Consider the following 26,903-nt stretch of genomic DNA (forward strand, 5'->3'; position numbering starts at 1 on the left):
AATTACTGCAGGTTGTATTAGAAGTAGCAGGTTCAAACTAGAATAAGAAGGAAGTTTAATATCATGAAGGCCAGGCAGGTTGTTGAAAAATGAGGCAGTTGATGTGAAAAATGGTTTGGACAAAGAGATTAGATGGCCCATTGACAGAAATATTTTAAGTTAAAAATATTTCCATTTCATAACAATACATGTAATTATCTCTATTCCTTCATTCATCCATCTGAGTCAACAAACATTGAGTGCCACACAGTGCTAGTTTCTAGAAGAGAGACAAAGTTAGATAATGTAGTCCCTGTGTTCATGCAGCTTAGGATTTGGCGGGGGGGAGGGAGGATAAGACAGAAACACATAGATAACTATAACATATAATATAACTGGTAACTTTATTAGAGAGCTGAAAAACAAGCAGTTATATGAGATCTGAGGAGAAAGATTAATTACCAGGTAAGAGGAACACAAAGGGCTTTGTGGAGAAAGCAGAATCTAAGTTGAGCTTGAAAGGTAGGTAGTGATTCAATAATGAGGACATTCCAGGCCTGGAGAACCACATTAATGAAAACGTGAAGGTGGGAGAGTGTAAAGCATATTTAGAGATGACAGAGGGTAGTCCTCTCTGTAAGGGTCATAGGTTGCATGTAGAGGAATTACATTAGATAGGTCTAGAAAGGTAGGGTGGTGCCAGATTGAGGAAGGCATTTACCACCTCCCCCACACTAGTTCCTTTTGACTTAAAACTTCTGACTAACCTTTCTTTTCCATTGTATATAGTTTGTATAACTTGTTGCATGCTCTCTCCCCTATTGAAATGTATTCTCCTTGAGGGCAGAGATTATGTTTTTGTCTTTCTTTGTATCTTCAGTACTTTGTACAGTGTCTGGCATTTATCATCGACAGATTGCCAAGCTGAAGAGTTTGAATTTTATATAGGAAGCAATAGAGAATCCCTCGAGACTTTTGCACAGACATAGACATGACCAGATCTATGCACGTGAAAGGCTTATTATGAAAGCAATATGTAGGACAGGTTGGAAAGAGAAGAGGTCAGCAAGGCAGCAAGATCTCTTAGGAGGCAATAACAATTAGAATTTTGAAAATTTCAAAGAATAAAGTGGGGAGTTACCTAACAAAGATAATCAACAAGCATTTATTAAATGCTTACTCTGTGTCAGGTACCATGCTAAGGTTGGTGATTCACAGAAAAAAAAGCCAAATGATCAAAAAACAAAAAACAAAGACAGCCCCAGCCTTTAAGGAGTTTCCATTCTAATGAGGGGAGACAATAAGCATCTAAATAGTTATATACAGGGCACACAGAGATCAATCAGAAGGTGACCCCACAGGAGAACTGCAAAAGGCCGCCTACAGGAGGCATGTGTGCAAAATCTTAAAGGAAGCTAGAGATTTTAAGAGGTGAAGCTGAGGTATGAAAGAATTACAGCCTTGAGGGGGAAAAGAAGGCCCACAGGCTGCTCAAACACTAGGAGCTCTTCACACCACTTAGATTTTAAAAACTCATGTATAAAAGATGAAAGCATGGGCAGGTGAAAGAGGATGAATATAAAAGCATGGCAATATCCTGTAAGAATAAGGTCCTCTATGACTCTTTCTGGACTCCCCCCCCCCCACCCCCCAGCCCCTGGCCCCAGCCGAGCCCATAGCCAATGACTTGCCAATTCTTACTGATTCTACCTCTACTCTTTCTCTCCTCTCCATCCTCTCCCTTCTATTTAAGTTTCATTCTCTAAGCCCTCATCATTCTTTGCCCAGATTATATCTATCTAATAAGTCTGCTAGACTCTAGTCTGTCTTCTTCAAAAACCTATCCTCAAAGATACCACATTGATACTCCTAAAGCACAAGTCTAGTGATGTTGTTTTCTGCTCAAGAAACATCTATTATTCCTATGATAAAAATATAACCTCTCTATAGAACTCAAAGGCCTTCCCAATCTGTCTGTCTATATTTTTCCAGATTGATTTCACATTATTCCCTTCTGTGTGCATAAAATATACCAAAGGCTAGTTTGAGCCAAACTGAACTATTTGTGGATCCCCCTGCATGGCACTGAATGTCCTATTTTCATTTATGCCTTTGCATTCTTGGTTTGTTCTACAGCCTCATTGCTACATCGTGGAACTGCTAACTACCTTCAAGGACCAGGCTTGTGTATAGTTATATTGGTTGTTGTTGTTAGTAGGTTTTTATGATTTTCCTTCCAGTAAAATGGAAACTCTTTGAGAGAAAGAGCTATTTACTCTTTGCCTTTGCACCCCCAAGTGCCTAGCACAGTGCTCCGCCCAACATGGGTGCTTAATAAGTACTACTTTTAGCAAATTAAATTAAATGTCAGATGAACTAAAGCTCAGAATGAGCTGAGGCTAGTAAGGAAAGTGAGGGACCAAAAAAAAGTTGGTTTTTTTTAACCTATATAAGGGAACAAAAGGAGGATCAAAGGAGGCATAGGATCATGACTGAGGGACAGGATGATGATAAGAGATACCAGAGAGAAGGCCAAGCTGGAATCTTCAGGAATTGATTAACTCTTACTTTATATCTATTTTCTCTGGCAGGAAGAACAATCTTTATGCTGAGGCTAAAAAAAAGTTAATAGGGGATTAAAACCAAGATAAGTAGGGAGATTGTAAGAGAGTGCTTAGTTATCCCTGATGAGTTCAAGTCATAAGGCCCAAATGAACTAGGCAGGGTACTGAACTTTGAAAGATGGTGCTATAGCATGGGAGAATTTCAAAATAAAGGAAGAGGGTGGAGTTAATAAACAAGGAGCCAGTGAACTTTGCCCAAAGGGCTATAAAACTGTGCATACCCTTTGACCCTGAAATACCATTACTAGGTCAGTATCCCAAAGACATCAAAGAAAAGGGAAAAGGACTTTTTTGCAGCAAAAAATATTTATAGCAGCTCTTTTTGTGGTGGCAAAATTAGAAGTTTAAGGGATGCTTATCAATTGGGAAATGGCTGAACAAATTTTGGTGTACAATTGTTATGGAATACTATTGGTCTATAAGAAATAACATGCAGGATGGTTTCAGAAAAACCTGGGAAAACTTGTATGAACTGATGCAAAGTGAAGCGAGCAGAAACAGGAGAACATTGCACACCGTAAAAGTAATATTGTAATGGTATTCTATTGTGAAAGACTTAGACACTTTGATCAAGAAAATGACCCAAGACAATTCCAAAGGAACAATGATGAAAAGCGCTATCTGCCTCCAGAGAGAGAGCTGATGAACTCTGGGGCAGAATGAACCATACACTTTTAAAACTTTATTTTACTTGGTTTTTAATTTTGTGTTTGTTTTCTTAATATTACATAATTTATATATAGTATTATCTACAACATATATAGATGATATTATATACTAATAAATTGTATGCTACATATAATTATGATATAATAAATATATTAATATAATAATACATTAATATAGAATTTTTTGCACGATTTCACAAGAATAATCACTATCATATTGCTTGCTTTCTCAAAGGGTGAAGGAGGTGGAAAGAAGGAGGGAGAGAATTTGGAACTCAAAATTTAAAAGGAAGGAATATTAATTTTTTACATGTAACTAGGAAATGTTTAATGAAATAAATAAATTTTTTAAAAGAAATTTCTTAACTAAGAGTACCCTGGATCAATGAAATGATAGGTCCAGTTCCTATGCATGTACTACTATACTAGGTTAGTCTGCCAATGATAAAGCACACACATATTTTAAAGGATGAGATAAAGATAAATTAAATAATATTTAAAGTTGCAAAATTTTTTTGCACTTTTAAAAAGTTTTTATATGTGAGAGCTATATAATTGAATAAACTTCCTTACTTAGGAAAACCTTGGTTTAACACATTATAGATACTATGATTTGAAGACCTAGTTCTAAGTTCATTGCTGAAAACTTGAGCTGTGGTGGAAAGGGTCTCTTGCCCAGCCTTATTCTGCTATTCTACCTTGGAGGAGATGAATCTGTCTCTGCCAAGACCTTGGTAACACTTCCATCCTGCTGACATTTAACTGTTGCTCTGGGAAGAGAGTTTATCTTCGACTTGTCTTCATACACAGGCTGGGCATGCACTGGTAGATGAGCTTTCACTTTTCTTCCCCCTTGCTGGAAGCCAGATTAATTGCCTGGCCATTTCAAAAGCATACTCCCTTGTTCGCATGTTGCCTCTTTCCATTAGGTGGTTTCCTGGTAGCTGTTCTGAGTCTGGTGCAATGGCTCATTCAGAACCAAATGGTTCAAACAATTTCCCATATCTATCTATCTATTTGTTTATTATGTCAAATATTTATTTATCAAAAATGTATTTTAACACCCTCAGGTAGAAGCAGTTATCTAGGCATTAAAAAGCATTTCAGGAAAATAAAAACAAATAGTAGCCGTAGGCACGGTGATAAAAAGCAATTGACATGTAAGTTTCCACAACTCTTAGAAGCTCTCCATCAAAATTCTAAAACTGCTTTTACGCCCTTCTTGCCCAAAGGGCCTACAACTAGGTCCCAAACCAATTGCCCTGGCAGCAAAGCTAAACCAAATTGCCCCTGTCTGAACCACAATTTCCTTGCTTTCAACATTCCCCACTGATGTTATGGGAAAGTGGGGGTTTAACTTATGCCTCCTTATTCTACCAATATCCTGGCCCACAATCACAGGAACTATCTTGCTTGCTTCTTGTTTTTGAATTCCCAGTGCTTAGCACAGGTCATAGTAGATAGTTGGTGCTTAATAAATTTTTTTAATTCATTTAATCTATTTCATTAGCTCATGACTGAATTATCCGTCAACTATGAACAACTTCTCAGATTTTTTTATTGTGAATCTAGTTCCCTGGTGAGGACATTCAGAGAGGGGAGCTCAAAGAGAGAGGGACATTGACTAATTTAATGTAAAAGAGAATTCCTATAGAGCATCCCTTGCCTGCTGACTTCTAGTGCTAGGGTACAATTCATTTTACAGATGAGAAAACTGAGGCAAATAAGGTTAAGAGACTTGCTCAGGGTCACACGGTGTCTGAGACCAGATTTGAACTCAGGAAGATGTCTTCCTGAGTCCAGGCTCTATACTCTATCCATTGTGCCACATAGCTGCCTTTAGATGCTAATTATTCCCCTTTTATATTTGAGGACTTCTAGATAAATACAGGTTAAAGGATTTGCCCAGAGTCACATAGCTAATAAGTGTCTGAGAGCAGATTTGATGATCTCAGGTCTTTTTGACTCCCGGCCTAGCACTCTCTCTACTGTGCCACCTAGCTGCCTTTACTTATTGATGTATTGGGTGGACTAGATTGCCTTTAAGGTCCCTTGTGTATCCAGTATTCTGTAATATTTCACTCATGTATCAATGAGGACCTGGTTTAGCATGGTGTCATTGGGACTAGAGAAAAAAGAGGGATGAATTAAAAAGGTTTTGTCAAGATGGAATCTGTAGGATTTGTAACTGATTGTATATAAAGGGTAATAAAGAAGAATCGACGATACCCCCAAGGTCACAAAATGAATCTATGGATACAATTATGTATATGCCATGCTGGAGTATTGGATAGCGACTGATGATTAAAGGCAAGAAGAAGAATTAGAAAGCTGACTTATTTGCACTTAGATGCTTGTTACATAATCTAATAGATTCAACAAGAGGGTCTTGTTTTATTAAAGATCTTTGTTAATAAATAAAAACCATTTTATTTTCAAAGATATTAATTCTGCTATTTGTGATATCTTAAAACTCCTGAGATCTCATTTTCCAATGCCTCATCATGGTGTGGAGGTGGCCCTTGGTGCTTGAAGGCCATGCCAGCAATGCATAAACTCTGAAAGGTTCAACCATACTGGAAAAGATTTCAAGTACAGACCAGAAATAGATGCAGTCTGTTTTCTGACAGCAGGTTAAACTAATCCCAGAGAGGCCTATTACCAGTAGGCTGCTCATTTGATGACAATTTTTTTTTGATAATAGCAATCCATGAAACAGGAAAATGTTTAAATGACCCAGGATTCACCTTCTGTTGGTCACAGAAATGCAGGCACTTCCTATTTCTGCAGTGTTAGTGGCAGAAGTGAAGGGAAGGGAGTAGAGGATGCTTGGGATCACTTAGCTTTTAGAATATCAACAAACTTGAATTTGAGCGTTGGTACTCGAAAATATGAGATCCTTGATTAGTGATCAATGAGTTGATATTTTTCTTTTTAAATTCAATTTTATCTATTCTTTCCCTCCCCCCAAACTCTCACTTACCCATTGAGAAGGTAAGAAAAACAAAACACATTACAAATACATATGATCATGCAAAACACATTCCCACATTAGCTATATCCAAAAAAGAGAATGAAAGAAAAGAAAGAAAATAATATGACTCAGTCTGCACTCTGATTCTATCAGCTCTCTATCTGGAGGTGAATAAGGGGTTTTAACATGAATCCTTTGGAGTTGTAGCTGATCATTGCACTGATCAGAGTTCCCAAGTCTTTTGAAGTTGATTATCTTTATGATATTGTTGCTTTTGCATTGTTCTCTTAGTTCTGCTCACTTCACATTGCATCCATTCATACGAATCTTCTCCGATTTTTTCTGAAACCATCCTCTTCATCATTTCTTACAACGCAATAGTATTCCATCACATTAATAGGCTACAACTTGTTTGGCCTTTCCTCATTGGGCATCTTCTCAGTTTCCAATGTTTTGCTACCACAAAAAGAGTTGCTATAAATATATTTGGACATATAGGTTTTCTCCCAGTCCTCTCTCTTTTGATGTCTTTGAGCTATAGACCTAGTAGAGGTATCACTATGTTAAAGATTATGAAAAGCTGAATAACTTTAGGAGGATAAGTCCAGTTTGCTTTCCAGAATCTTTGGCCTAATGCACAGGTCTACAAACAGAGAGCATTCAAGTACCTTCTTTCCTGCCACCCATTCAGATTTTTTTTTTATTTTCCATTTTTTTGTTACATTAGCTAATATGATAGGCATGAGATAATATGTCATAATTGTTTTAATTTGCATTCCTCCAATTATTTGTGATTTATAGTATTTTTATATGGCTATTGATAGCTTGAATTTGTTTCTCTGAAAACTTTGTATTCTAATCCTTTGACCACTTATCAATTGGGGAATGACTTTTATTCTTAGAAATTTGACTCTATTCCCTTCATATTTTAGAAATGAGACCTTCATCAGAGACATTTCCTACAAATTTCCCTCCAATTTTCTAATTTTCTTCTAATTCTGGCTGCATTGGTTTTGTTTGTGCAAAAACTTTTAAAATCAAAATTGTCTATTTTATTTCCCATGAACCTTTCTATCTTTTCTGTGGACATGAAGTCTTCCCCATCTATAGATCTGATTCCCCATCTATAGATTTCTTGCATGATCCTCTAATTTACTTATAATGTCACTTTTCATATGTACATAAATACCTACTTGGAATTTACCTTGGTATATTTTATGAGGTTAGTCTATTTCTAGTTTCTGACAGAGTACTTTCTAGTTTTCCCAACAGTTTTTGTCAAATAGTGAGTTCTTATTTCAATCTTTGGGCTTATTGAAAGGTATATTACTGACCTTTTTTGTTCTTATATCGTAGGGACTTCATATATTCCACAGGTTAACCACTATTTCTTATCCAGTACCAAATCATTTGATGATTACATCTTTGTAGTATTGTTTAAAATCAGATGTTGCTAAAATACTTCCTTCCCATTGTTTTCCGTTGATTCTCTTGATATCATCAACTTTTTTTTCTCCGGATGATTTTTTTTTGGTCTACAAAGTAATCCTTTGGTAGTTTGCCAGTGAATGAGTAAATTAATTTAAATGGTATTATCATCATTATTATATTAATTTGGCCTGCCCTTGAGCAATGAATCCTTCTCCAATTATTTAGTTCTGTATAAGGAGTGTCTTGTATTTATTTTTATGAAGAATATTTTGTAATTGCATTCACAGAGTTCTTCTGTGTCTTTTGGCGGGTAGATTCCCAAATATAAAATCTGTTTGTAGTTAATTTAAATGGAATTTTTCTATCTATTTCTCTTGGATTCTGTTCATAACATACAGAAATGTTGACAATTTGTGTGGGTTTGTTTTATGTCCTACAACGTTGTTGATGTTGTTCATTGTTTTGATGAGTTTTTTCAGTTGTGCCTAGAATTCTCTAAGTACACTATAATATCATCCGCAAAAATATGATAATTTTGTTTCCTTTTGGTCTTTACTTATTCTTTAATCTATTTTTTCTTCTGTTACTACTATAACTATTATTTCTAATAAAAACTAAATAATAATTGTGAAAATTGACATCCTAGTTTCATTCTTGTTTTTGTTGGAAATACTTCTAGCTTGTCACCATTACAGATAAAGTTGGCAATTTTAGTTAGATTCTATTTATCATTTTGAGGAAAGCTCCATTAATTCCTATACTTTCCAGTGATTTTTAATAGGGATGGGTATTTTGTTTTGTTCAAAGTTTTTCTGCATCTATTCGAATTGCCATTTTTGTTTTGTTTTTTTTTTTAATTTGGTCAATTCTTTATAATTTTCCTAATATTGAACCAGTCCTGCATTCCTGGCATAAATCCAGCCTTGTTTTAGTGTATCATCTTTGTGATCATGCACTTTGTAGACTCCATACTAGTATTTTATTTAGAAGGTTTGTGTCAATATTCATTAGGGAAACTGATCAATAGTTTTCTTTCTGTTTTTTGACTTACTCATTTAGATATCATGACCATATTCGCATAACAAAAGGAGTATGCTATGATCCCTTTACCTAATTTTCTCAGTTTATTTATTTATTTATTGTTGCAGGGGGGGGAAGGCAAGGCAATTGGGGCTAAGTGACTTTCCCAAGGTCACACAGTTAGTAAGTGTGTCAAGTGTCTGAGGCCAGATTTGAACTCAGGTCCTCCTGACTCCAGGGCCGGTGTTCTACTCACTCTGCCACATAGCTGCCCCCACAGTTTATTTAGTATTAAAATTAATTTTTCTTTAAGTGTTTGATATAATTAGCTTGTGAATTCATCTGGTTCTGGGTGGTCTTTTTTTTTCATTTGTCAGTTTATTTATGGCATTTGCAATTTCTTTTTTCTAAGACAGAGGTTTTTAATATTTTATTTCTTTTTCTGTTAATCTGGGCAAGTTAATAATAATAAAGTACAAATAGGAAGTGCTATATAAATGTTATCTGCTGCTTCTGCTAGTACTACTAGTACTAGTTCTAGTGCTACTACCAAGACTACTACTATATTCTGGTAAATATTTATCTAATTATTTAGAATGTAAGTTATCTTGGTTTGTAATTGTCCAAAATAGCTCCAAATAATCACTTCTATTTCTTCTCCATTTTTTGTGGACTCATTTATTTTTCTTATTTGATGCTTATAATTTGAATTTTTCTTTATTAAAAATCAAATTAGCTAATTGCTTATCAATTTTATTAGGCTTTTATTTAAAAAAGAAACTACTACTTTTATTTATTAGTTCTATGGCTTTTTTAACTTTCAATTTTGTAAATTTCTCTTTTGATTTTCAGGATTTTTATTTTGGTGTTTTACTGGACAGTTTTAAATTTGTTAGGTTTCTAGTTTTTTTCTTTTAGTTGTATGCCCAATTCATTGAGCTGCTTTTAAAAGTTCTTTAAAATTTTTATCTCATATGATACTCATAACAACCCCACTTTGTAGATGAAGAAACTGAGGCAAATAGGGAGTGACTTGCCCAGGGTCACACAGATAGCTACTAAGTGTCTGATGTTAGATTTGAACTCAGATCTTCCTGACTCCCAGCCCTATACATCATCATTCACTGCACCACCTAGCTGCTCCTTTTATTGATGAAACCATTTAGATGTAGTAATTTCTCCCCCCCCCCCCCATATACTGCTTTGACTGCATCACCCAAATTTGGTATGTTGTCTCATTGTCACTACCATTAATGGAATTATTTATTGTTTCTAGATTTTGTCCTTTGACCTGCCTATTGGTTAGGATTAAAAGTATCTAGTTCCTAATTAATTTTGTCATTTGCTTCCAAGGTCCTTTACTGAAGAAATTTTTTTTTTATCATATTATGGTTGGTAAAAGATCCATTTAACATTTCTTCTTTTCTTTGTGAGGTTTTTAATGTCTTAATTCCTTGTGAGGTTTTTGAAGGTACCTTGCACAGTTGATGAATAATTACACTCCTTCCCATTCCCATTCATTATTTTCTAGAACTCTATCTTATCTAACTTTTCTAAAATTCTATTAGGTCCTTAACTTCTTTCTTGTTTATTTTTTCGTTAGTTTTATCTAGGTCTGAGAGTGGTACATTGAGGTCCTGTTGTAGTATTGTAATTTAAACTATTATAGTTTTGTAGTCTATTTTTTCTTGTAATTTATTTAACTTTTTCTTTTAAAAATTAGGTGGCGTGCTATTTGGTGGGTATATGATTAATATTAATTCATTGTCTACGGTACATTTTAGCAAAATATAGTTTCCCTGTTTATCTCTTTCAGTTAAGTCTGTTTTTGCTTTTGCTTTGTCTTAGATCATAATTACTACCCCTTGCCTTTTTTTTCACTTTAGCTGAAGCATAATAGATTCTGCTCTATCCTTTTATTTATCTCTGTGTGTATTTTTCTGTTTCAGATGTGTCCCTAATTTTTTAAAAACATTGTTGTTTATAACAGTAATAATTTCTTAATTATTCCTCCCCTTTCCCTTATTCTCTTTTCTTCTAGTTTCCCTGTTGAGTAAGATGTGTTTCTTTACTCAATTGTGCGTATATGCATTCTTCCCTCCTTTAATCAATTCAGATGAAAGGGAGGTTCCTCTCTGGGTCCTGTCTTTGTTGGATACATTCCTCCTCATGCACTCCTTACATGAGATAATTTTCCCCATTCTTCCTCTCCTTTCCCATGTTCCCAGTGCATACCTCTTTGTCACCCTTTCCATTCCTCTTTTAAGATAAACCAAAAGAACTGAGTCACATCCAGGTCATCTGTCAAATTAGACTCCCTCTATGACCTCTGGTGATGATAAAGTTTTATAGAGCTACATGTGTAATCTCATCACATAAGAATAGTTAATGTTATTTTGTTCCTTATCATTTCTCACTTTGTTTATCTTTTTATGCTTCTCTTTATGCTTGCATGTCAGTTTTTTTTACTTAGCTCTGTCCTTTTTTTCAATAATATTGGGGAGTCCTCTATTCCATTAAAGATCCATTTTTTCTCCTATAGTATTATATTAAGTTTTGTTGAGTAGATTATTCTTGGTTGTAAGTCTACATTCTTTGTCTTCTAGAATATCATATTCTAAGGTCTCTATCTTTATAGAAGTAACTGCTAAATCTCTGGTGATCTCTTTGGTATCTTACGTGACTCTTTGGTACTTGAATTCTTTCTTTCTAGCTATTTGTAGTATTTCTTTTACCTAAGAGTTCTTGATATTGACTATAATAGTTTTGGGAGTTTTCATTCTAGGCTTTCTTTCAGGTAATGACTGGGGGATTCTTTCTATATCTATTTTGCCCTTTTTTGCCTAAGATATCTGGGCATATGATTTCTGGAAATATATCTTTTTTATTTATTCATGGCTTTCAAGTAGTCTGGTGATTATTAAATTATCTCTCCTTGATCTGTTTTCAATGTCTGTTGTTTTTCCTATGAGTTATTTCACATTTTCTTCAATTGTTTTAGCCTTTTGACTCTTTTTTATGTTTCATGAAATCAGTAATTTCCATTTAGCCAATTCTAATTTTCAGAGTTATTTTCTTCAGTAAGATTTTGTGCCTATTTCCGCAAGCTTTTCATATCTTTTTATCCTAGCTCTCACTTCCTGTCCCATTTTTGTCTACTATTCTCACTGATTTTAAGAGTTATGTTAGCTCTCTTTTTTAAACTCTTCCTAAAATTCTTATTGTAACTGTGTCCTATCTACATTTTTCTTTGACATTTTTGCATCATTCTTATAGACATTTTTGTGTCATTCTCTTCTGTGTTTGTGACTTGAGATTTTCTGTTGCCATAAAATCTCTTAATAATGCTATTCTTTTTGTTTGCTCATTATTCCAGGCTACTTCTTAATTTTGATTTTATGTTGTTGCTAGGTGTTGAGCAATTGTGGATGGGGGAGGAGGAAGGGTGTCTGCCCCAAACTTCTGTCCTTTTACATTCTTCTGCTGTTTTCTAAGCTCCAACTGAGGCTCTGAAAATTTTCAATGCTTCAAAAGTGGTCGGTAGAGTCTGTTTACTGTCCTTCTGGTCTGATCTATATCGGTTCCTACCCAGGTTTGCATCTGTTATTGCCTGAGAGTTTCAGTAGATTGCTGCTAGACTTAGGCATTGTTAATCTGCTGGGAGGTTTTGCACATTCAGAGTGATGAGCTGCTAGCTTCCACTTTGGTCTGGGACGCCTCTTGTTATTCCACTCTAGGCTTAGACAGTTAGCTAAAGGCTAGAACTGTGTCACCTCTCTGCTCCTGGGATCAGAGCCACATAACTATGTTTTTTGGAACTTGTTCCTTCTTCAGTCCACAGCTAGGGCCCATGTTAACCATTGCTCTTCCCTTGACCTCTCACCAGGAGCTGTTTAGTGGGTGACAGATCTGCCAGAGAGTGTTTATTCTGGCATCTGATACTAATGAGGGACACCCTGGGATCTCTTTCTGCCCTTGTGTCTTTTCTCAGCCTCTTTTCAGCCTGTGGACGCTGGGACTCATCACTGCCATGGATATGTGAGTGCTCCTGGCCAGACCCTATTCACTGGAATAGGAAACGGACCTGTCTGCCTTTCTAACTCACAAGTGCTTGAAAGATTTCTGACTGTGAATTGTTCTTGGTTTTTATGATCAGATTTTGGTCTGTGTGTTTGATAAATTGGTGCATTGAAGTAATAGTGAGGAGTTAGATTGTGCTGCTTCTTTTCACTCCTACAATCTGAGGCTACTCCTTGAGTGGATACATTGTTGGAGGAGCTGAATTATATCAATCTTGAGACTCTTGTTATAAATGAAACCACAAGAAAGAAGGAATTTCTAGCTAAATGGAAGGATAACTCAGATGTACTCCTTGGATAGACAATGACAAGAGTTGGAGGAGTGGGTTTTATCATACACCCAAAATGTACAAGAACTATCATTTTGCTGACATTTGATCATCATATATTTCACACTAATGATAAGTCTTTGCAAAAGGATCACCATGAAAATAATTGCAGATTATACACCAATATCAATTGCTGAGAACAAAGTAGTAGAGAAATTCTATGAAAGATTTGATAATAATGTCCAGGTAGGTACTTTCTAACTTCTACACTAAGGCAGGAAAAAAGTGAGGATGGGAAAAATGAGACAAACCAAAGACATATAGATTATACAGAAGGCTTACACCTATTTTGAACACTTCATTTTTAAAAAGTAAAATTTGGCAAGGTCCTCGATATGGTAAACACCAAACAATTAGAATAAGAGCAAAACTGGGTAGTTCAATAATTTAGTTAGTAATTATATTTTAACAAATAGGAAAAGCCTTAATAAGAATAAGGGAATCATCCCTGGTTTAGACATCTACGCACTATGAATACTTTCATTCATTAGAACTAAGATCAGAAATTATAATAAAGGAGAAAGAATATATTATGAGATTAAAATTTAACTCTGAGTTATGCAAAGGTATTAAAGCTATTAAAAATGAAAAGGGGGAATAAGCAAAAGAAATGACATAATCAACCATTATAATTCTAAGCAGAAAGCATTCTTGTCATTATTGTTGAGTCGTTTCAGTTGAGCATAACTCTTTGTGATCCCATTTGGAATTTACTTGGCGAAGATATCAGAGTGATTAGTCATTTCCTTCCCCGGATCATTTTACAAGGAGCAGCTGAGACAAACAGGATTAAATGACTTGCTCAGAGTCACATAGCTAGGAAGTGTTTGAAGGTGGACTTGAACTCAGGTCTTTGTTGATTCTAGGCTTTGCGCTCTGTCTACCACCTAGCTTCCTTAGAGACAAACAGTTCTACAACAGGGTTTGAAAAATCAACTTCCCATTAAATCCTATGGTATTTCCAAACAAACAAAAACAAACCATAAACAAAAAATCCCCCAAAACAACAACATGAACAACAAAAACTGTTTGAGACAATAGCTTCAGCCCAGTTGTAGGCTACAAAATAAACCACAAAAATCAAAGGCATTTCTTTAGGATAAGAAAAAAACCCAAATAGCAAAGTTAAAAAAGCACTTTCAATAAAATTAGTTATAAAATGCATATAATATTTGAGAGCCATTCAACCAAAACACACAAAATGCTTTAAAAATTTATCCAGTTATGAAGAAATAATAGTCTGCTGGGGAGACTTAATCTGATGAATTGCTTGAGTTTGGGAATTTTGAAGTACAGTAGGGCAAAAGTCATTTGGGACTCTACACTAAGTCAAGCACAGAGAAACACTAAGCTGCCTGCGTAAGGATGAAGCAACCCAGGTAAGAAAAACAGAGTTGGTTAAAGCTTCAATCTCATTCAATATTGAGATCTGGACCTTAATTCATCACTAATCTTCCAGCCAGGACAAAATAGGGAAAGTCACTTTCAAAACAAAAAAACAAAAAGGAATGAAGAACAACTTAAATAGATGGTAGAATATTCAGGAGTCATAGCCTACTAGTAATCATATTGAAAATATAATAAAAATGTAATATGAATGTAATAAAAATATAATATAATAAAAATGACAATGCTCCCATTGCTAATGAAGATTCTTAATGCTATAACAAATTAGCAGAGATACTTTATAAATATGTATAGAATAATAACCCAAGTCATTTGAAAGAGCAAAAGATCTAGCATATGAGTGGAAATAACAACCAAAAAAAAATCTGACGGGGGAATATCACAACTAGATCTCAAACTATAATACAAAGCATCACTCATCACAACCAGTCAAAAAGTACAGAAGTAAATGGATATAACAGACCAAACAAGAAGGACTCCAAAACAATGGAACTTGGCCTATTGTTCCATGAATCTCAAAACACAAATTACTTGGGAAAGAACCACCTATCTGAGAAGAGCTGTGGGGAAAAACTGGAGAGCAGTTCTGGAAACTGCAGAAATCACATTTAGGTCAATATTTTATGGCATAATCCACAATAAAGTCAAAATAAATATATTAAATTAACATTAAAGATCATACCATAAAATTTAGAAGAGAAACAGAGCAAAGGATGGGTAAGAGATGTATTCTTTTGAAAATTCCACTTCATTTTTTTTCAATTAATAAAAATTTACCTTCTCTCTCTCATATACAACCTTCAACTGAAAGAGAAAGAAAAATAAAATCATCATAGTAGTTAAGTCAAGCAAAACAATTTCCCACATTAGTAATGCCCTCAAAATATATGTCTCACTCTGAACCCTACCATTACCTCTCCTTTAGGAGTTGGGTAGTATGTTTCATTATGAGTCATCTGATACTGTGGTTAGTCATTGTGTTAATCAGAGTTCCTAATCTTTTAAAGATTTTGTTATCATGCAATTTGTTCTGGTTTAACTCCCTCCATTCTGCATCAGTTCATATAAGTCTTCTCAAGTTTTTTCTTAAACCAACCACTTCGTCATTTCTTATAAGCACAGTATTATCTCACCACATTCACATACCTGACTTTGTTCATCCATTACTCTGATTGATGAGCATTATTTTCTAATTCTCTGCCATCACAAAAAAGCTACTTATAAATTATTTTATATGTATTAGTTCTTTTTAAAGATTATATTTCAGTATTGCTTTTCTTGCTCTTTTATTGACTATGAATGCTATTCCATTTCTTCTAAGGTATTACTCACAGTAACATATGTAATGATCATCTGTAAAGGCAATCAGTGAACGGGAAGGTCTTTCCCGCCCATTCACTGGGCTCTGGCATTGGGGCTCTCAGGGTCCTGGGGGGAGTGGCTAGGACCAATGGTAGGCACCTGAGTTCTGGTCCACATGATGACATGAAGCCTGTGGTGGGAGGGGCTTGCTGAACGGTTGGAGCAGAGCTAAGAGGCAGTTGGTGAGAGCAGTTAAGAGCTGAAGGAGAGAGGAAGCAGTCAGCTAGCTGGAACACAGCTTGGAGATTGCAGCAGAAGCAGCAGCAATGGCAACAGATGCTACAAAAAAGCAGGACTGACCTTCATGGAGACCGGAGAGTGCTGAGCAGGGGCTTGAGGCCAGTGGGTGGTCTTGATGCTGGAGGGCCCTAGCATTGGGGGGAAGCACCAGTATGGCTTGGCTTGCTGCCATAATGTTTTTCTGTAGCCTCCTGGTCACTATTGTGAGATGGGCATACTGGTTTTGGAAGGTTCTCGCCAGGATGTTGAATTGGGGACACTGGTCTGTGGGTCTGCTACTTTTGAGTTTCAATAAATGCTTTAACTCCTCTGCCTTATACTTAGAGAATTCCTTATATCCTGTGATTCTGGACCATTCAGGCATATTCATGGTTATCTTTGAAGTCATGAATTCTGCCTTAATGATATATCATCTGAATTAAATTCACCCATTCCCATACATTTAAGTTCAATGACACCCAAGATGTTGATGTTTAATCTTTCTATCTCCTGTTTGGCTTCATATAGCTTACTTTGGTTCATAGATCTTACATTTCAGCTTCCTCTACAATATTGATCTTTATAGCACTGGAATTTCCTTTCATCACTAGATGCATCTGCAGCTGATCTTCCTTTCAGCTTTGGCTCAGCCACCAGAGATACTTAAAGTTATCTTCCATTCTTCCCCAGTAGCATATTGGACACCTCCTGATATGAGGGACTTATCTTCTGATGGCATCTCTTTTATCATTTTAATACTGTTCATGGGGTTTTCTTTGCAAAGATACTGGAGTGGTTTGCCATTTTCTTCTCCAGTGGATCATCTTTTGTCAGAAGTCTCCAGTATGACCTAATACAATTCTATGCTCTGACCACTCATATCAGAGGACAAAGTTAATCAGTTCTATGAAGACCTACAAAATCTTCTAGAAATTACACCCCAAAATGTCACATTTATCATGGGAGATTGGGATACTAAAGTAGGAAATCAAAAGATAATTGGAATAAGAGGCAAGTTTAACCTTGGAATACAAAAAGAAGGGCAGAGACTAACAGAGGCTTGTCAAGATAACTTACTGGTTATAACAAACACTGTATTTCAACCCCTCAAAAGGTGACTCTATACGTGGACATCACCAGATGGTCAATATAGATATCATGTTAATTACATTCTTTGCAGGCAAAAGGTGGAGCTCTATACAGTCAGTTAAAACAAGAAGTGGCTTGAGTATTTTGTACATGGCTCAGATCATGGGTTTCTTATTGTAAATTTCAGGCTTAAACTGAAGAAAGTAGAGAAAACCATCACACCATATAGGTATGACCTAAATAACATCCCTTATGAATACAAAGTACAGATGATGAATAGATTTAAAGGATTAGATCTGGTAGATAGAGTGCTTGAAGAACTATGGACAGAGGTTTTTAATATTGTATAGGAAGCAGCAACAACAACAACAAGAAATTCAGAGATAAAGAAGAGCAAGTAAACAAAATGGCTATCTGATGAGCTTTTACAAATAGCTGAAGAAAGAAGTAAAGAGAAAGGGAAAGGAGAAAAGGAAAGAACTGAATGCAGAACTACAGAGAATAGCAAGGAGAGATAAGGTTTTCTTAAATGAGCAATGCAAAGAAATAGAAGAAAATAATGGATTGGGAAAGACAAGATATCTCATCAAGAAAACTAAAGATATCAAGGGCAAGTTTCATGAAAAAAATTGGCATAAAAAGACAAAAATGATAGGGATTTAACAGAAGCAGAAAAGATTCAGAAGAGATGGAAATAAGACACAAAAAACTATACAAGATCTTAACATCACTGAAAACCGTGATGGTGTGGTAACTAATCTAAAACCAGATATCCTTGAGAATGAAGTCAAGTGGGCCTTAGGAAGCATTGCTAACAATAAGGATAGTAGAAGTGATGGAATTCCATCTGAGCTATTTAAAATCCTAAAAGATGATACTGTTAAAGTGCTGCACTCAATATTTGGAAAATACAACATTGGCCACTGGATTGGAAAACATCAGTTTACATCCAATCCTGAAGAAGGACAATGCCAAGAAATGTTGAAATTACTGAACAAATTATGTTCATTTCATATACCAGAAAGGTTATGCTTAAGAGTCTGCAAACAAGGCATGAACCAAGAATTAACAGAAGAGCATGCTGGTTTTTGAAGAGGCAGAGGAATTAGAGACCAAATTGCCAACATTCACTGGATTATGGATAAAGCGAGGGAGTTCCAGAAAAACATCCACTTCCACTTCATTGAGAACATTAAAGCCTTTCACTGCGTGGATCACAGAAAATTGTGATAAGTCCTCAAAGACATGGAAGTACCATATCATCTTACTTTTCTGAGGAACCTGTATGTGTGCCAAGAAGCAATAGTTAGCACTAAACATGAAAAACCCAATTTGTTTAAGATTGGAAAAGAAGTACTACAAAGCTGTATTTCGTTACTCTGTTTATTTAACTTATATGCAGGGTACATGATGCAAAATGCCAGGCAGGATGCATGAAAAGCTGGAATTAAGGTTGCTGGGAGAAACATCAACAATCTCTGATATACAGACATTACCACTCTGATGGCAGAAAGTGAAGAGGAAGAAACCTTTTTGTTGAGGATGAAAGAGGAAAATATAACAGCTGGCTTGAAGCTTAACATTAAAAAAATTAAGATTTTGCCAACTTGTCCCATCATTTCCTGGCAAATACAGGGAGAAGAAATGGAAGCAGCATCAGATTTTACATTCTTGGGCTTAAAGAGCACTCCAGATGATTACTGCAGCCATGAAATTCAAAAACCCTTGCTCCTTTGAAGGAAAGCTATGGCAAATCTCAACAGCGTACTAAAAAGCAGAGATACCTCCTTGCTGACAAAGGTTCATATAGTCAAAACTATGGTTTTTCTAGTAGCAATGTATGACTGTGAGTGTTAGAATATAAGGAAAACTGAGCCCCTCAGAATTGATGCTTTCAAATTGTGGTGCTGGAGAAGACTTTTGAGTGTCCTTTGGACAAGAAGGAGGTCAAATCAGTCAATATTTAAATTATTTCAGGCTATTCACTGAAAGTCCAAATACTAAAGTCAAAGCTTAAATACTTTGGCCACATAATGAAAAGACTCATTGAAAAAATGCCTGTACATTGGGAAGGACTGAAGGCAATAGGAAAAGGAGATGGCAGAGGATGAGGTATGGATAGGATCATGTAAATAATGAAAATAAACTTTGACAGACTTTGAGAGATAGTAAACAATAAAAAGGCCTGATGTGCTATGGTTCATGCAATCATGAAGAGTTGGACATGACTGAACAACAGATGAGTCTCTTTCCTCTTTATTTGATCTATTTTGGGTTGACAAGTAGTAGTGATATCATTATGTCAAAGGGTATTAACAGTTTAATTTTGGGGGGAAGAATACTTGGACCAGTTCATTGGCATCACAATAGTGCATTAATATGCCAGTTTTCCCATATCCCCTCCAGAATTTATCAATTTTATTTTATTTAATTTACAAATACTATGAGTTTTAAGTAAAAACTCAGAATTCCTTTATTTTTCATTTCTTTAATTTTTAGTGATTTGGAACATATTTTTGCATGGCTTTTTATAATTTGTACTTCCTCCTCTGGAAACTGCCTCTTCATGTACTTTGATCTTTTTTTTCAGTCAGGGAGTGGATTTTTTACTTACAAATTTGAATCAATTCCTTCTATATGTTTATATGAAACTTTATCAGAAAAACTTGATAGAAGAAGAATTTTCTCCAGTCATCTGTTACTCTTCCAATTTTAGCTTCATCAGTTTTGTTTGTGCAAAAAAACCCTTTATTAAAAATTGTCTATTTTACATTCCTTGATTTTCTATTCCATGACTTTTCATGAATTCTTCTCCTATAAGATATCTGAAGGATAATTTCTTTTTCCTCTGATTTGATTAAGCTATTACCTTTTGTTTTTAAGATATGAACCCATTTGTAGCTTTTCCTAGAATATGGAATGAAATATTGGTCTATACCATGTTTCTGCCAGATGTTATTTTCTAAGGATATATTTTTTTTGGTTCAACCACTGTTCTACTGATTATCTCAATAGCTAGGCTCTTTGGGCTTATCAAACCCCACGCTATGGTTTGTTTGTTTGTTTTTTTTTCATTTGTCTGTTGTGCTTCCCATCTATTTCACTAATTGTGCTCTCTATGTCCTAATCAATGCCAAATTATTTTGATGATTACTACTTTGTCATATAGCTTGAGATTTAGTACTACTGAAGCCCCTTAATTTCCACTTTTTTCATTATTTCCTTTGAAATTCTTGACCTTCTGTTCCTCCAAATGAATTTCATTATTATTTTTCTAGTTCTCTTAAGCAATCCTTTGTTAATTTGATTGATATGGCTTTGAATGAGTAAGTTAATTTAGATAATGTTATTTTTATTATATTGACTCAGTCTCCCCATGAGCAAGTAATATTTTGCCAATTATTTATACATCTTTATATGAAGAATGTTTTCTAGTTGTACTCATACAATGCCTTTATTTGTCTTGATAGGTAGACAGTCTTGATAGATAGATAGTTTTATATATCCCGTAGTTATATACATTTAATTTATTTTTCAGCCTTTTTATTATGGGTTTTATTGGTTATATACAGAAATCCTGATGATTTATCTAGGTTTATTTTATATCCTATAACTTTGCTGAAGTTATTATTTCAATTGTTTTTTAGTTGACCTAAGGGTTCCCTAAGAAAACCATCATGTCATCTACAAATGTAATGATTTTGTTTCGTCTTTGCCTATGCTTATTCTCTCAGTTTCTTTTTCTTGTATTATCATTTTACCTAGAGTTCCTAGTACTATATTAGACACTAAAAGTGATCGTGGACATCCTTGCTTTACCCCTGATCTTATTTGAAAGGCCAATTTACTTACTTTATTCTTATTATATTTAATGTTGCCTGTTGGTTTTATACTGACTCTGTTAAGAAAAGATCTGTTTTTTCTCATGCAGTTTTTTATGAGTCACCTTATATTTATTTTAAATTTTCCACTTAGAATGTTTTCATATAAGCTTGTCCTAACTTTTTTTTTAAATTAAGATTGCTTTGTTTTTGGTTTATAACACTCAGTTCTGCATGATTTTGAGTTCCAGATTTTCTCCGCACCCCCCCCACTCCTCCCCAAGATGGCATGGAATCTGATATATCTTCTACATGTAACTTCGCATTAAACCTATTTACACAATAGTCAAGTTGTAAAGAAGAATTATGTCCAATGGAATGAATCATGAGAAAGAATAAATAAAACCAAAAAAAAACTAAAACAAAAACAAAAGAGAAAAAAAAGGAGAGCAAATAGTTTGCCTCAATCTGCATTCAGACGCCATTGTTCTTTCTCTAGATGTAGATAGTTCTCTCCATCATGAGTCCTTTGGAGTTGTCTTTGAACCTTGTATTGCTGAGAAGAGCCAAGTCTATTGAAGTTAGTCATCACAGAATCAGTATATCTGTGGTTGTGTATAATGTTCTCCTGGTTCTGCTCTGCTCACTCAGCATTATATCATGTAGGTCTTTCCAGGTTATTATGAAGTCCATATCTTCCCCATTTCTTATAGCACAATAGTATTCCATCATATTCATCTACCACAAGTTGTTTAGTCATTCCCCAATTGAAGGGCATCCCCTTGATTTCCAATTGTTTGCTATCACAAAAAGAGTGGCTATAAATATTTTCACACATACGGGTCCCTTTCCTGTTTGTGTGATCTCGCTGGCATACAGCCCTAGAAGTGGCATTGCTGGGTCAAAGGGTATGCACATTTTTATAGCAGTTTGGGCATAGTTCCAAATTGTACTCCAAAATGGCTGGATCAGTTCACAACTCCACCAATAATGTAACAGTGTTTCAATTTTCCTACATCCTCTCCAACATTTATCATTTTCCTGTTTTGTCATGTTAGCCAATCTGGCAAGAGAGATGTGGCACCTAAGAGTTGTTTTGTTTCTTTAATTAATAGTGATTTAGAACATTTTTTCATATGCCTATATATATATCTTTAATTTCTTCTTCTGAAAACTGCTGTTCATATTCTTTGATCATTTCTCAATTGGGGAATGACTTGTATTCCTATAAATTTTGCTCAGTTCCCTGTAGAGGGCCAGCTCTGAGAAAGTCCATTCTGGGATAAGATACAGGCATGTGCTGCCCAGGATGAAGGCTCTTCAAGCCTCCTCAGTACACACCTGCTTTCTCCAAAACCCCCAAGGCACACATGTGCTAAATACCACCTGTGGGCTATTAACACAATATTGTTTAGGGCAAAAGGGGAGCAAAAGTAGGAGGAAGTCATGTATTATGCAAATGCCTCGCACGTGGATTTGTTGATTCTGCTTGCCTAAAAGGTACATAAGCCCTGTCCCTCATATTAATAAATGGAGCTGTTCTTTACTCTTCTGCCTGGCCCATGTTTTGTGTTTTTCTTTTTACTCTCCACGGCATTTGGCCATCTCCGGCCATTTCAACACCACAGCAGCTGGCAGCAGTTCCCTGTATATTTTAGAGATGAGGCCTTTATCAGAGACACTGGTTGTAAAGATTTTCTCCCAATTTTCTGCTTCCCTTCTAATCTTTGTTGCATTGGCTTTGTTTATACCAAAACTTTTCAATTTAACATAATCAAAATTATCCATTTTGTATTTTGTAATGCTATCTCCTGTTGTGTCATGAATTCTTTGCTTTTCCATAAATCTGATAGGTAAACTATTCCTTGCTCTCCCAAATTGCTTATAGCATCAGACTTTATTCCTAAATCAAGAACCCATTTTGACTTCATTTTGGTATATGGTGTAAGATATTGGTATATGCTCAGTTTCTGCCCTACCATTTTCCAATTTTCCCAGAAATTTTTGTGAAATACTGAATTCTTAGCCCAGAAGCTGGCCTCTTTGGGTTTATCGAAGAGTAGATTGCTATAGTCATTGACTACTGTGTCTTGGGTACCTAACCTATTCCACTGATCCACCACTCTGTTTCTTAGCCAGTACTAAGTACTTTGATGACTGCTGCTTTATAGTACAGTTTAATATCTGGTATGGCTAGGCCACCTTCCCTGGCATTTTTTTCATTAATTTCCTAGATATTCTGGACCTCTTATTCTTCCAGATAAATTTTGTTATTATTTTATCTAACTCTGTAAAATAATTTTTTGGTAGTTCAATTGGTATGGCACTGAATAAGTAAATTAATTTAGGTAAAACTGTCATTTTTATTATATTAGCTTGACCTAACCATGAGCAACTGATGGCTTTCCATTTATTTAGATCTGACCTTATTTGTGTGAAAAGTGTTTCATAATTATGTTCATATAGGCCCTGGATTTGTCTTGGCAGGTAGACCCCCAAATATTTTATAGTGTCTACAGTAACTTTAAATGGAATTTCTCTTTCTATCTCTTGTAGCTTTGTTAGTATCTCATGTAGTTTTTGGTAGAAAGAGACATAGGTGTTATACTCAGCAAAAGTTTTTTTTAACCTATTACATTTATCTAATTATTTGATTTTTGATATAATTTGATTTTGATATAATTATTTGATTTTTGTTCTTGTTATGATTCTGGTTTATTATGTTGAAAGTTCTCTTAGTATTTAACCAATCTTTCATTTCTTGTATAAACCCAAATTGGTCACAATATATAATCTTCATGTTATGGCGCTGTAGTCTCCATGCTAAAAATTCATTTAAAATTTTTGAAATAATATTCATTAAATATATTGTTCCAAATAGTTTTTTTTTCCTCTGTTTTGACTATCCCTGGTTTAGGTGTCATGGTACTATACCTATCATAGAATGAATTTGTTGGAATCCCTTCTTTTCATATTTTTCCAAACAGCTGATAGAGTATTAGAATCATTTTTTCTTTAATTATTGATAGAACTTACTTATAAAACCTTCTGGTTCTATTTTTCCTCTTTCAGAAATTCATTCATGTGTCTTCAGGTTTTTTTCCTGCTGAGATTGGGTAATTTAAGTCCTCTATTTGTTGCTTTCTCAATCTAAACATTTTACATTTTTTGACTATTCATCTGATTCATTTATATTGTCTGTTTGGTTGTCATACGACTGTGCAAAATACTTTTTAACAACTTCATTTGTTATGAATTTACCTTTTAAGTTCTTTATACTATAAATGTTTTTCTTTCAAAAAATCAAATTAGCATATGATTGATCTATTTAAAACATTTTAATTTTACTTTTTCAGTTTTGTTTCACATTCGATTTTGTCGATCTCTGACTTCTAAGGATCTATATTTTGTTGTTTAATTGGTACTTTTTTAATTTGTTGGTTTAATTTTATTCTAGTTGCATGTCCAATTTATTGATATGTGTTTTCTTTAACTGATTAAAGTACCATAAGTTATACATTTTCCTTTAAGAATTGCTTTGGCTATTTCCTAGAATTTCTGTTGTTGTTATCATCTCCAATGTTGGAGATATATATTTAGGAGGGGAATGGAAGGGAACAAGTATTTATATAGTCCCTACTATGTGCCAGGCAGTAAGCTAAGAACTTTATAAATACTATCTCATTTGATCCTCACAACAACCCTCCAAGGTAGGTGCTTTTATTATCCCCATTTGACATTTGAGGAAACTAAGACAGACAGAGATTAAGTGACTTGTCCATGTTCACACAGCTAGTAAATAGCTGCGGTGAGATTTGAACTCAGGTCTTCCTGATTTCACATTCAGTGGTCTATCTGCTCTGCCATCTAGCTGCTTCTAGTCAACCAAGCAAGGGATACAAGGCAAATACATTTTTTTTAAAAAAAAAGGTCATTTGATTACATGAAATTGAAAAGCAGGTGCACAAACGACTTGAATGAATCTAGGGTAAGAAGGAAAACAGTTGGATGGGGAAATTAAATATCAGCATCAAATTATTCAGCAAAGGGTTTGCATGCAAATTATGTAGAAAACCAAGAGAAATATATAAGACCAAAAGCCAATCACTAATAAATAAGTGCTCAAAAGACATGAACAAATATATTTTTAAAAACCTGCAAACTATTGACAATGATATGAAAGAATGCTTCAAATCACTAATAATAAAAGACATACAAATAAAAATAAACCCAAGATTTCAACTCCAATACAAAAATTTGCAAAATCAAAAGACAGAAACAGTTACAGTTTGAGGGGTTGCTAAAAATAAGCACACGAGTTCATTTTTGGTGGAGCTGTGGATTAGTAAAATAACTTCTGAAGGCAATTTGCAATTATGCAAATAATGTTACTAAAACATCTTTACTTTTTGACCCAGGGAATTCATTGCCAGACACATACCTCAGGAAAATCATTAATAAAAATAAAGGCTCTACACATATGTAAAAATTTCTATGGCACCATTATTATTTATTGGTAGCAAAGAACAGAAACAAAGCAGATAACCATCAATTCGAGAATGTTAAAGAAATTGTGGTACATGAATATAAAGGGATATTAGTGTTCTGTAAGAAATGGTGAATATGAAAAAGCATACTTAAGAAGCCTCAATTTCATGAAGCGATGCAAAGTGAAATAAATGGAGCAAAGAAAACAATATGCAGAATGATAATAGCAATGTTGATGTAAGGAATAAGAAGCACAAAGCAGCCAAAATGATGATTTGAAGATTACCAAGAACAAGCATTTCTCCAAAGAAGAAGGATGAGAAAACACTTTCCTACCCACTCTTTTGCAGAAGTAGGGGTAGGTTGGGGAGAGACAAGCGTGGAAAGTTGCATATATTTTTGATGTATTTATCCATTTTCCCAAATTTTTTCTCTCCTTTCACTTTTTTCTCTTTTAAAAAGTCTTTATTATGTGGTATGTCTTTCTGGGAGGGGACAGAGAAAGGGATACAAGGAGAAATTTTGGCAACATAAAAAACACATCAATAAAATTATTTACAAAATAAAAAATATCAACATAGGTTACAAGAGATAAAATCAGTATTTTCATGCAAAAAAATAATGAAGTGGGCATTTTAGCTAAATGTGAGTCAACAATGTGGCAAGAGAATCTAAAAAATAAGTAATTCTTCATTAATGGCTTACAATGAATATTAAATATAAGAAAATATTTAAGACTAATGTTGTAAATTAGGACATTATTAAACATTACCTGTAGTAGAGACTCAACATGTTTTAGTGTTTTAGACTAAATCTGAATCACAGATAACATCAACTTCAGCTGCATTCATTGGATAATGTCAAACATATGTAAAGTCAATTGTCCTGTGTCAAGCCATCTAATGTTGACATCATCCTTTGCTAACGTTTATATTTTCTTGTAAATGTTCGATAAACACTTATTAATTTCTTTTCCTGGATGGCCAGTTTGGTCATTGTGAAGATCTAGATGGCTAATGTCAACATTCCCCAATATGAGGGCTTTCATTGAATTCCACATTAATTCTATATAGGAAAATAAGTGACATAAAGTCATTTTGTCATTCAAAAAGCTTTAATTAGCACTTCTCTGAGTAAATGGCTATTTGAAAGACTGATATAAAGGGAGGAATTCAGATAACATAAATTTTGTTGTTCCCAGAAAAGAAAGTTGTGGCATCAGAAAGTGGCCCTTTGGTATGTGTGGAGGCATGATAGGGCAACTCCATCTCTAGCAGTCCCAGTGCTTACAGTGGGTTCATCAGAGGGTTGAATAACTATACTAGACTAATTGGGGGAATATGTGCAGGAAGCAATGGAATGCATGATTTGGAAGATTTCTTCCCAGTCATATTTTTTCTACATTTCTTTCTA

This window comes from Trichosurus vulpecula, chromosome 3 (assembly GCF_011100635.1).
Source record: "Trichosurus vulpecula isolate mTriVul1 chromosome 3, mTriVul1.pri, whole genome shotgun sequence".
NCBI lineage: Eukaryota > Metazoa > Chordata > Mammalia > Diprotodontia > Phalangeridae > Trichosurus > Trichosurus vulpecula.